We start from the raw sequence: 12,500 nt of genomic DNA, 5'->3' as shown, positions 1-12,500 counted from the left end.
AAAACCACCAATAAATTCCGCCAAGAAAAAAAAAAAAAAAATCGCCAATAGATTGCGCCAAGTTAATGTTTTTTTTTCTATTTTCTATATTCTTTATTTGTTGTATTTCATTTTGTTATTTCACTTCATTATACATTTTGTTCTATTTTATTATTATTATTATTTTTATTAGTATTCATATTTCCGGAAACAGTTGGGATTGACCTAGTGTCTCCCTGGGAGCTTTCCCTCAGTCTCCCTCTCTCTTCTCTCCTCTCTCCCTCTCTCTCTCTCTCTCTCTATCTCTCTCTCTCTCTCTCTCTCTCTCTCTCTCTCTCTCTCTCTCTCTCTCTCTCTCTCTCTCTCTCCTACCTAATCCTACCCACTCCTGACTCCTGCTATACCTACTCTCGACTCTTCATGCCCAATCTTAGCCCCTCCCCCTTCCCCCCCCGTCCCCCGGTGATTGGTCGCCAATCATCATTAGCCCAATCACTTACGAGAGTAGTGATGAGGCTGGACAAGCGAAAGTAAATCCCATAATGCGTATGGAAGAAGATAAGGAGGAGGAGAAGGAGGAGGAGAGGAGGAAGAACAGGAGAAAGAGCAAGACAAAGAGGAGGAGGAAGAGAATAATGAGAATATTTATGACATGGAGGAGGAGGAAGAATAAATTAGGGAGTAGGAGGAGGAAGAGAATAAGGACGAAGAGGAGGAGGAAGAAGAAGAGGAGGAAGAACAAGACAGTGAGGAAGAGGAGATAGGACGAGTAGAAGGAGGAGGAAGAACAAGACAGGGAGGAGGAGGAAGAGAATAAGGACGAGGAGGAGGAGGAAGAAGAGGAGGAAGAACAAGACAGGGAGGAGGAGGAAGAGAATAAGGACGAGGAGGAGGAGGAAGAAGAGGAGGAAGAACAAGACAGTGAGGAGGAAGAGAATAAGGACGAGGAGGAGGAAGAGGAAGAGGAGGAAGAGCAAGACAGTGAGGAGTTAAAAAGAGAATAAGGACGAGGAGGAGGAGGAGGAAGAGCAGGACACGGAGGAGGAGGAGGAAGAGAATAAGGAGGAGAAGATTGGTGACAGGGAGTAGGAAGAGGAGGAGGAGGAGGAGGGAGAAGAGCAAGACAGGGTCGAGGTAGAAAGTAACGAGGAGATTGAAGACAGGGAGGAGGAGGAGGAGGAGGAGGAGGAGGAGCAAGGCAGTGGGGAGGAAGAGGTTAAGGAGAAGATGGAAGACAGGGAGAAAGGAGAGGAGGAGGAGCATAAGAAGAATGACAAAGATTAAATGGAGAAGATGGAAGAAGAGGAGGAGAAGAATGAAGAGGAGAAGGAGGATAAGGAAGAAGAGGATGGGAAGAAGGATGAGGGCATGGATGAGGAGGAGGGAGACAGGGAGGAGGAGGAGGAGGAGGAAGAGAATGAGGAGGAGGAGGAGGAGGAAGAGAATGAGGAGGAGGAGGAACAAGACAGGAAGGAGGAGGAAGAGAATAAGAAGGAGATGATTGATGACAGGGAGGAGGAGGAGGAAGAGGAGTAGGAGGAAGAGGAGGAGGAGGAGAAGGAGAAGGAGGAAGAAGAGGAGGAAGAGCAAGACAGGGAGGAGGAGGAAGAGAATAAGGAGAAGATTGATAACAGGAAGAGGAGGAGAAGGAGGAAGAGTAAGACAGGGAGGAGGAGGAGGAAGAGAATAAGGAGGATAAGATTTATGACAGGGAGGAGGAGGAAGAGGAGTAGGAGGAAGAGGATGAGGATGAGGAGAAGAAGGAGGAAGAGGAGGAGGAAGAGCAAGACATGGAGGAGGAGGAAGAGAATAAGGAGAAGATTGATGACAGAATGAAGGAAGAGGAGGAGGAGGAGGAGGAGGAAGAGGGGACATAAGAAACATAATACTAAGGGAGATGAAGAAGAAGAGGAGGAGAAAATGGAAGAATAAAACGAATTTCATTTTGTGAAGAAAAAATAAATAAAATCTTCCGTTTTAAAAAATCTGATCACAAGAAGTCTAGAGTAGCCAGTGAAAAGAGAGACGAAAGAGAGAGAGAGAGACAGAGAGAGAGAGAGAGAGGGGGGGGGGAGGGAGGGGGAGGAATACAGATAGGGAGAGAGATAGAGACAGACAGACAGACAAAGAGAGAGAGAGGGAGTGAGTGAGAGAGATAGATGAAGAGAGAGGGAGGGAAATAGATAGATAGAAAGAGAGAGAGAGAAAGGGAGAGGGGGAGGGAGAGAGATAGATAGGGAAAGAGAGAGGGAGGAAGGTAGATATAGAGAGAGATAGAGAGGAAGAGAGAGAAAGGGAGAGGGAGAGGGAGAGAGATAGATAGAAACAGAGAGAGATATAGAGAGGAAGAGAGACAGACAGACAGACAGAGAGAGAGAGACAATAAGAGAGAGAGACGGATAGAGGGAGAGGGAAGAAGGAGAGTAAGGGAGAGAGAGAGTGAGAGGACAGGGGAGAGAGAGAGAGAGAGAGAGAGAGAGAGAGAGAGAGAGAGAGAGAGAGAGAGAGAGAGAGAGAGAGAAAGAGAGAGAGAGAGGGGAAAAAAATCCTTATTGGAAATCTGATCTCAACATGAGTTATGATGTTGCCTTAGCCAATACAAGGTACTCTCTAACCGAGTCCAGCCGGAACTCAGTTAAGCCAAGCGAGTAGACACGTAGACACTGAAAGATGAACTCGTTTAGCCCGCCGATACTAAGCCAGTTCACTAAACTGCCTCTGACCAAACTGGGTTAAGCGCTGTATTCAGATTACCTTTGTTTTGGTTGTGTGTGTGTATGTGTATGTGTGTGTGTGTGTGTGCGTGTGAGTGTATGTGTGTGTGTGTGCGTGCGTGTGTGTGTGTATGTGCGTGTGTGTGCTTGTGTATGTGTGTGTGTGTATGTATGAACATATGCTTAAAAGAAAACGGAATGAGATGAAAAGAAAATGGGTTGAGGGAAATTAAGAAATAATTGAAAACTTAAGATTAAAAACTAAAAGTATTAAAGAAAAGACAAAGAGAAAACGGAATGGCACAAAACAGGAGATGAATAGAAAATGGGCCTCCATTGACTTGCATTGTAACTGATCCGCCGCGGTTGAAACCGCAAGTGTGAACAAGGCCTAACGACTGAATAAAGTAGGAAACGGCATGGGAATGGAAATTGGGAAGGGGTGAATAGAAAATGGTGTTAGATAAGAGAAAACGGGATATAATAAAAAGAAACCGGAATGAGTCAGAAAATGGAAGAGCAATAGAAAAAGGAGTGAGAGAAATAGAAAACGGGTTAGATTAAACAGAAAACGGAATAATAGAAAAAACAATCTACAGAAAACGGGGTTTGGTAAACAGAAAACGGGGTTCTATCAACAGAAAACGGGGTTCTGTCAACAGAAAACGGGGTACGGTCAACAGAAAACGGGATGAGGGAAACAGAAAACGGGAAGAGGGTGGGCCGTGATCGCCTTGGGGTCTCCGGGATACGTATGCGAATATTGGAAATCTATGCCGATACTGCTGGCCGCGCTGTCCTTTGTAACAAATTACTCCTCCGCCGAATGTTTATATACAAAGGCCTCACAAGGACTAAAAGCGGTATCACACTGAGCTATTTTTCCTCCGACAATCGGAGCAAATCTGCAGGTCTGCTGGAGGAAAATAATTTTGCTCCAATATATCAAAAATTATATTCTATGCAGTTTTGTTGAAAAAAAAAAATTGCCATAGTGAGTTTTCGGCTGAAAAAGTGTTGGAGGTAGGCGGTACCTCCATCGGATGTTGAAGGAAAAATAGCTCTATGTGATAACTCCACCGCTTGTTTATATACAAAGGCCTCACAAGGTAATAATAATAATCATTATTATTATTATTATTATTATTATTATTATTATTATTATTATTATTATTATTATTATTATTATTATTATTATTATTATTATTATTATTATTATTATTATTATTATTATTATTATTAATGAACATTTTTAGAAGCTCTGCCATGGGATTCGAACCCTGACCCGTGCGTCCATAATCACGCACGGGTCAGGGTTCGAATCCAGTAGCAGAGCTTCTAAAAATGTTCAATCTGTCTTTAACATACACACATTACTATTATTATTATTATCATTATTATTATTATTATTATTATTATTATTATTATTATTATTATTATTATTATTATTATTATTATTATTATTATCATTATTATTATTATTATTATCATCATTTTGAGGAAACAAAATATTTTGCCATAATGATTTTACGACGGAAAAAGTGTTGGACGTCGGTGGTACCATCATCGGATGTTGAAGGAAAAATAGCTCAGTGTGATAGCTCCTTAAGGCCCTTTCCTTCCCTGAAGGTCACCTGTGGTGAATAAAATCGCCTGACGACAAGATGGACCAGAAGGGAGTGTCTTACGTCGGGAGGAGCTTAGCTTTAGCCAAACCCCTTAACCCTGTGTGCTAGGGGAGCCATGAAAAATTCATATATATATATATATATATATATATATATATATATACAGTAGTTATATATCTAATATGTATACATATAAGCATGTGTGTGTGTGTGTTTATGTGTGTGTGTGGATGTGCACGCGTGTCTACCTTGTTATATCAATAGTATATCACTTTACCGAACATATTACAATTTCACAATAATTCACATAATTCCAAAATGCATCGGACGGGAAGGTAAAAGATATTGTAGTCGTGAGCGAATGATTTCGTAAAATTTGTTGTTCACTTAATCATATGAACTGACTCATATTAGAATATGATTCAATGGCATATCGCTGGCCAGGCATATCATCTTTCCATAATGTTTCGTTTCATTCGTACACATGTTACAGCATAGGCGTGAACGAAGACTTCTGGGAATGTTTGTTCGCTTAATCATTGGAAATGTCATATTAAATCGGGACAGATGCCGAGTGTTCAATATTGATCATTTGTGGAAAATTTTAATAAATTAATTTTCTTAATTATTGTTCATAACACAAGACAGCCATACCGATACGCTGGTTGTCGGGTAGAATCGTCTCCCTGTCCTTCGTCTCCAGAGCCCATCAACTTCTTCACTTCCACTTGTTCACATGAGCGGTTTGAACCGCGCGGAAACCGCATAGTCAAGGAAAACTGCGCAGTTGTAGGTGAATGCCTCCAGTGACTTGTATTTGAAATTAAACCGCCGCGGTCCAAACCGCCAGTGTGAACAGGGACATAGTGCAACCCCGATGACTGGCACTCCGGGAACCGGCGACAGCTCCTCTCCTCGGAGACCGTTGCCGTCATCCATGGGGCTGGGGACTTTAGAAAGACCTACCCAAGCCAGCACAGAATCGATAGAAAAATATTAATATAATTTTTCCATTAATACACGCATACATAACCTTCATTACTTTATGTATTTTCCCATAATATGGTCAGTTTACCTCTGTGTGTGTGTGCGTGCGTGTGTGTGTGTGTGTGTGTGTGTGTGTGTGTGTGTGTGTACGTGTGTGTGTGTGTGTGTAATAATAATAATCGGTTTATTGAATTAACAGTGATACAGCAATATACTGACAATGTACAAATTGGGCTAATTCTAGGACTAGATTAAATTGAGTTAATGGTGTCCCCTATGTTGGAATGGGGATGTGTGTGTGTGTGTGTGTGTGTGTGTGTGTGTGCGTGTGTGTGTGTATGCGTGTATGTGTGCGTGTGTTTTGTATATATGTTTGTATGAGTGTGTGTGAGTTTGTGTGTTTGTATATATGTATGTGTGTGCGTATTTGTGTGTGTTTGTATATGTGCGTGTGTGTGTGTTTATGTATGCTAGTATGTGTGTGTGTATGTGTGTGTGTTTGTATGTGTGCGCGTATTTGTATGTGCGCCTGCGTGTATGTTTGTGTGTGTATGCGGATTTGTATGTACGCGTGGGTGTATGTATGTAAGTGTGTGCGTATTTGTATGTGCGCGTGCGTGTATGTATATGAGTGTGTGCGTATTTGTATGTGCACGTGCGTATATGTATGTGTGTGTGTGCGTATTTGTATGTGCGCGTGCGTGTATGTATGTGTGTGTGTGCGTATTTGTATGTGCGCGTGCGTGTATGTATGTGTGTGTGTGCGTATTTGTATGTGCGCGTGCGTGTATGTATGTGTGTGTGCGCATTTGTATGTGCGCGTGCGTGTATGTATGTGAGTGTGTGCGTATTTGTATGTGCGCGTGCGTGTATGTATGTGAGTGTGTGCGTATTTGTATGTGCGTGCGCATGTATGTATGTATGTATGTATGCGTGTACGTTTCTATGTTTGTCCGAAACCGTACCAAACTCACAGACCAGAAACAAAACTCGACGGAACCCCCCGAGTGTGACCTCAGTCCTTGATTGGGCCCTGGATCAAGGTCCACCTTGCAGGGCGCGTTTGAGGACCACCTGGCCAGCCAGCCAGCTGTTTGAGTGTGCAGCTGGTTCAGTTCCTTTGTAAATCCCACTTCGATATTTGATTGGAACTGGAATCGTGTCCGGGTGGATTCTTGATCCACAACCAGAGGACCAAATTGGTCCACATCTTAGTCCATAATCTGTGGACCCACCTGAGGACCAAATTGGTCCACATCTTGGTCCATAACTTGTGGACCCATCTGCGGACCAAACTGGTCCACATCCTGGCCCATAACCTGTGGACCCACCTGAGGACCAAGTTGGTCCGCGTCCTGGTCCATACCCTGTGGGCTCACCTGCGGAACAAATTTGTCCACATCCTGGTCTATAATCTGTGGACCCACCTGCGGACCAATCTGGTTCACTTCTTGGTCCATAACCTGTGAATCCACCTGCGGACCAGATTGGTCCACAACCTGTGAACCCACCTGCGGACCAAATTCGTCCACCTCCTGGTCCATAACTTGTGAACCCACATGTTGACCAAATTGGTCCACCTCGTGGTCCATAACTTGTGGACCCACCTGCGGACCAAATTGGTCCACCTCGTGGTTCATAACCTGTGGACCCACATGCTGACCAAATTGGTCCACCTCGTGGTCCACAACCTGTGGACCCACCTGCGGACCATCTTGGTCCACCTCATGGTACATAACCTATAGACCCACTTGCGGACCAAATTGGTCCACCTCTTGGTTCATAACCTGTGAACCTACCCGAGGACCAAATTGGTGCACCTGGTCCACAACCCATGAACCCACCTACGGACCAAATTGGTCCACCTGGTCCATAACCTATGAACCCACCAACGGACCAAATTGGTCCACCTCCTTGGCCACAGGTGACCAGAAATTGGTCCGCGGACCGAAAACGCGTAGTGGGACATGGACATCCAGACCACTTCCAGTATTGGGACAGAATACAATGGCTGTACCTGAGAAGACAGGCTTTAGAACCATCTTGCCTGGACAAAGAGATGGTTTGTGATGTTTACAAATTTTCCCCCACCCCCCACCTTCCAGGTGAATAAAATCGTCTGCCGACAGCCATAATAAAGTCTCCAAAGACCTTCAGGACCTTCCTTCGTCCTCAGAAGGAGCTTGAAGGATTGACTTTAACAAATCCTTTCATGCAGTCTTTTTTTTTTTTTTTTTTTTTTTTTTTACAAATTCGAATAATAAAATCACCTGACGGTAGCTGGAATAAATACTAAAGGTTTATAGATCAGCTGAAAGGGATCACATTTAGAGTCTAAGGCACTGTTCACACTAGCGGTTTGAACCGCGGCGGTTCAATTACAGTGTAAGTCAATGGAGGTGTTCACACACAACCGCGCAATTTTTTCTTGACCGTGCGGTACCGCCGCGGTTTCCGCGCGGTTCAAACCGCTAGTATGAACCTGCTGAATGAAATAGTCTGGCTTTAGCAAGACGAAAGATATTACATGGAAGAGAACAGTGTACTATGCTGGTGTAGTGGTACCGTGCACGACCAACTATTCAGCATATTATACCCCGAAGCATCTTATAATGCAGCTCTGAAATCTGCCTGTGCCCCGTAGCAAGCATATTACTTTGATATCAATTTGATTGAAACATAAGCTTGCTTATTGTTGTTGTTGTTCTAATACATCAAACAGGAAGCCAGGGTTATTAAAAGGACAGGCCCTGTGGCTGGTTCCGTCCTCTCCTTTTCTGATAGTTAGTATTCATCAGGGCGTTCAGTATTGCCCGTCATCAGCAATTAAGGGAAGCTAGGTCAGCTGAGGTCATTAACCTGTCTACGGGAAATAAGCATTATGGCGTTCCTGTAAGCGTGTGTGTGTGTGTGTACGCGTGTGCGTGTGTGTGTTTGTGTGTGTGTGTGTGTGTGTGTGTGTGTGTGTGCTTTGGATAGGCCAGACAAGAGTTATCTCTGTTATCTCTCTCTCTCTCTCTCTCTCTCTCTCTCTCTCTCTCTCTCTCTCTCTCTCTCTCTCTCTCTCTCTCTCTCTCTCTCTCTCTCTCTTCATGGCCTATGTCCATCTGTGTGTCTCACTTTTCCTTTCTCTTTCCCAAACACACACACACACACACACACACACACACACACACACACACACACACACACACACACACACACACACACACACACACACACAGTATTTTCTTCACTCAGTTGAATAAAATCACCTGGCGACAGTGAGGAGAGAGGGTCAGGGTGTCCGTAGCGGAGGTGAGAGGGGGTTGACTAATTGGATCAACCTCACACATAATTACTGTGGTCATTGCGCGGCTGATTTTCTTTGGGATTAATTGACTTTTTGTGTCGTGTCCATTTTTTTTTTTTTTTTTTTAAAGATAATAATAACAATATTCCCGCGTCCTACCCCAATTGATACATCTAATTATGTTTAATTCTTTTTTATATATTTTTTAATTTATTTATTCTTTTTGTTTTTTCTATTTTAGATTTTAATTCTTGACGTTGACATCATTGAAGAATTCAATTTCTTCGCGCAAATATATTTCATCTAATTTATTCGTTTATTCATTTATTTATTTATTTATTTATTCTTATTTTTTCAAGAATCCTAAATATACTTACGTGGACGTCCGTATGTATGCATGTATGTATGTATGTATGTATGTATGTATGCATGTATGTTGAATGAAACACAGTATGTGCATAAGTATATCAGCGTATGCATTATCTAAAATGATTCTGGATCACGTGCATTATTTGTAATTGACCTCTCGCTCTTCCGGATGAGAGCTCAGATATCTATTTTATTTTTTTGAAAGTCAGATTTTTCTTTATTTTTTTTTTGTATGTGTGATTTTTTGTGTGTGATTTATGTGTACCTCTTAGCTCTGTGTACGTATGAATAAGTCAATGTATGTGTGTGTTTAACACGCACATGAGATAGATGTGTGTGTTTTGTGTATATATTTTATACCATCAGTGAGGTCAAAATCATGTTTGAGTAATACATTGTGTATATTGTATAATGCATACTGTGTAAATGTATGTCCATTTAGATACACATCATTGAGGCGTTCAGAGACAGAAGGGCATCCACGCCAATTTTAAGTCAAATTTACCACGGACATGTGTGTGTATATGTATATATATATATATATATATATATATATATATATATATACATATATATATATATATATATATACAGAGTTGGACGCGTTTCTTGGTGCGTTCCTAGGTGCGTTCCGCTTTAGTTTGACCGCGGTTGGATCTCCCAAACTAGTCAAGCCTAAGACTAGAGTTGATTTGTAGTTGACAAGCACATGTCTCTCTTCCAGTTGTGGTAGGGTAGTTGGCAACCCACATTGTCAACCAGTTGTCAACCTTATTTCAACTCGACGTTCTTGTCATCAACCGCGGGAAATCAACTAACGATTGATTGTAGTTGGGAACCACTTTTTTTTTTTCTTTTCTCCATCAACTACGTCAATTCACTTCGTGATTGATCGGTACTTAGCAATTGCACGTCACAAGCAATTCAACCCAGAAGAGTTGAGGAAATGAAGATAAAACATGGAAGTGACTGGGTAATGAACGTAGGTGATTTGTCACCGGTTCAATGCCTTTGGTAATTAATTAGGGGAGAAGGTCTGACCTAATTACCCAAGTGGGGGGGAAATTAAGAGTCAAGGACTTGGAGGGAGGGGGGAATAAGAGGATAAAGTCACACACACACACACACACACACACACACACACACACACACACACACACACACACACACACACACACACACACACACACACACACACACACACACACACACACGATGGCGTAATGGTCAGAGTTCCCGGCCGTCACTACGGTGGTCTGGGTTCGAATCCCGCCCAACTCTCGTGGGCGGGGAGTTGGGTGTGTGTGGGCGTGTAAGGTCACAGCGTTATCCATAGATCGGTTATATATGAGTTTTGAGCTCTCTTCCGGGAGGGAAATAGCTGTGGATCACGATTCCAACACGTGATCCAAGACCATGGTGAATAACACACACAAACACACACACACACACACACACACACACACACACACACACACACACACACACACACACACACACACACACACACACACACACACACACAAACACACACATATATATGTATATGTATTATGTATATATTATATATGTGTATATATATATATATATATATATTTTTTTTTGTGCGTTTTGGGAGTTTACTTCCAAGCGCATTGGGTTCGAATCCCGTGCGCTACTGCCAAAGAGATTATCTGATATATATATATATATATATATATATATATATATATATATATTTTTTTTATATATATATATGTATATTAGGACATAACCTCCCCCAGTGGATAGGCCGGTTCTGTAGTGATCCATTAGGGCTAAACTAAACATATGTCTCCATATTTCTGTGTGCATGTGTGTGTGTGTACGTGCACGTGTACGTTTGTGTATACAAGAGGTAGAGACAGGTCAAAGGAGCATGTATACGTAGATGTGTAGATAGTAGATCGCGTAGATGCGTAGACACGCTAAATAAGTTTAATTTGTAGGTTTATTAAATGTTAATAATGGAATTAATTATGTCTTGGTACACATAAGGTATCTATGTACACATGTACACATGTACGGGTATGTAGAAGCTCTGAGCTCTCATCCGGAAGGGGAATATCTGTCGATCACGTGTCCAACACGTGATCCAAGACTATGATGAATCACACATGGAGCCTAAAGTACAGTTGACAATGACCTAAGGTCAGGTGATGTGTAGAAGCCTCAACATATATATATATATATATATATATATATATATATATATTTATATATATATATATATATATATATATATATCGTATATATATATGTATGTATTGGTGTCCAAACTGGCCCAGTAGTATGTCATTATGCCAGTAGAGGGCAGTATTGTTTTTTTAGAGGCTACAAGTCTCCTTGGACAAAAAGTTGTTCCAAAATACCCTAATTGGCATCGAGTGATTACTAATCCTACCAATCCTACCATCCCCTACCTCCATCCCGTTTTCTATGATTCCTTTTTCAGACATTTTCTTTCATTTCCTCCATCCCTTTTTATGTCTTCTTCCTCATATTTTTTCTTGTTTTCCTCTTTTTTCCTCCTCTTCCCCCTTCCTCCTTCCCCCTTCCCTTTTCTCCGTTCCTTCTTTCCCTGTTCCCCTTCCCCCTTCCCCTTCCTCCTTCCCCTTCCTCCTTTCCCCCATCCCCTTCCCCCCTTCACCTTCATTTTCCCCCACTACCTGTGGTATTAAATAAATGACAGAATATCTTATATGTTGGACATTTAGTGTCGCCTGGATCAGAGTCGACGATATGACGTCAACAACGACGACATGACGTCATCGACAAGGACGACCTGACGTCATGTCGGTGTTCCGCACTTCCGTTTTCTTTCGGCTCGAATGACAAGTGACATGTCGCCATCAGACATATTGGCCTGCGTCGGTTCGTCAGTGACAAATTTATAATTTGACATGACATGCAGGCTGTTCCCAGCGGGTCATAGCTAATTGTAAATTGCCAATCGCGGAAATTGCGACCCGCGAATGTTTGGACTCGTCTTGTCGCGAAAATATTAGATCGCGAATATTAGAACCCGGGCTGCGAATATTTGTTGCGATATTTTTTTCGCGAATATTTAGATGTCTATATACTAATGAAAGAATTCCTGTTGATATTGATCTAAATCGTACTGGAAACCGGAAATCCCTCAAGGGGACACGTTTCCTCCGGCCCCTGATTGGCTGAGAGTGGTGACGTCACGGCAACGAAAACGACTGATTAACCGAGAGCGGTGACGTCACGGCAACGGAGACAACTCATTGGGTGAAGGCGCCTCCGAGCAAAATGAGTTCGCCCGAAGGGCCGAGCCCCTACGTAGCGTGGTCGGGCGCAGCCCGTTGCCCGTCTATAGAATTTTTTTTTTTTTTTTGTCGCAAATATTTAGACTCTAGATAACGCGAATATTAAAACCCCCTTTCCAACTTTTGAGTGTTTGTATTTTAGTCAAAATATTTTGTCTTTATTAGCAAATATTTAGATAATTTCTTAATATGCAGGCATCATTAGGTAATATGTAGATAT

Source organism: Oratosquilla oratoria, unplaced genomic scaffold, assembly GCF_046742065.1.
Source record: "Oratosquilla oratoria isolate Oo_2021 unplaced genomic scaffold, ASM4674206v1 SCAFFOLD53, whole genome shotgun sequence".
In the NCBI taxonomy this organism is placed as follows: Eukaryota; Metazoa; Arthropoda; class Malacostraca; order Stomatopoda; family Squillidae; genus Oratosquilla; species Oratosquilla oratoria.
Note: the sequence above shows the minus strand (reverse complement) of the source record.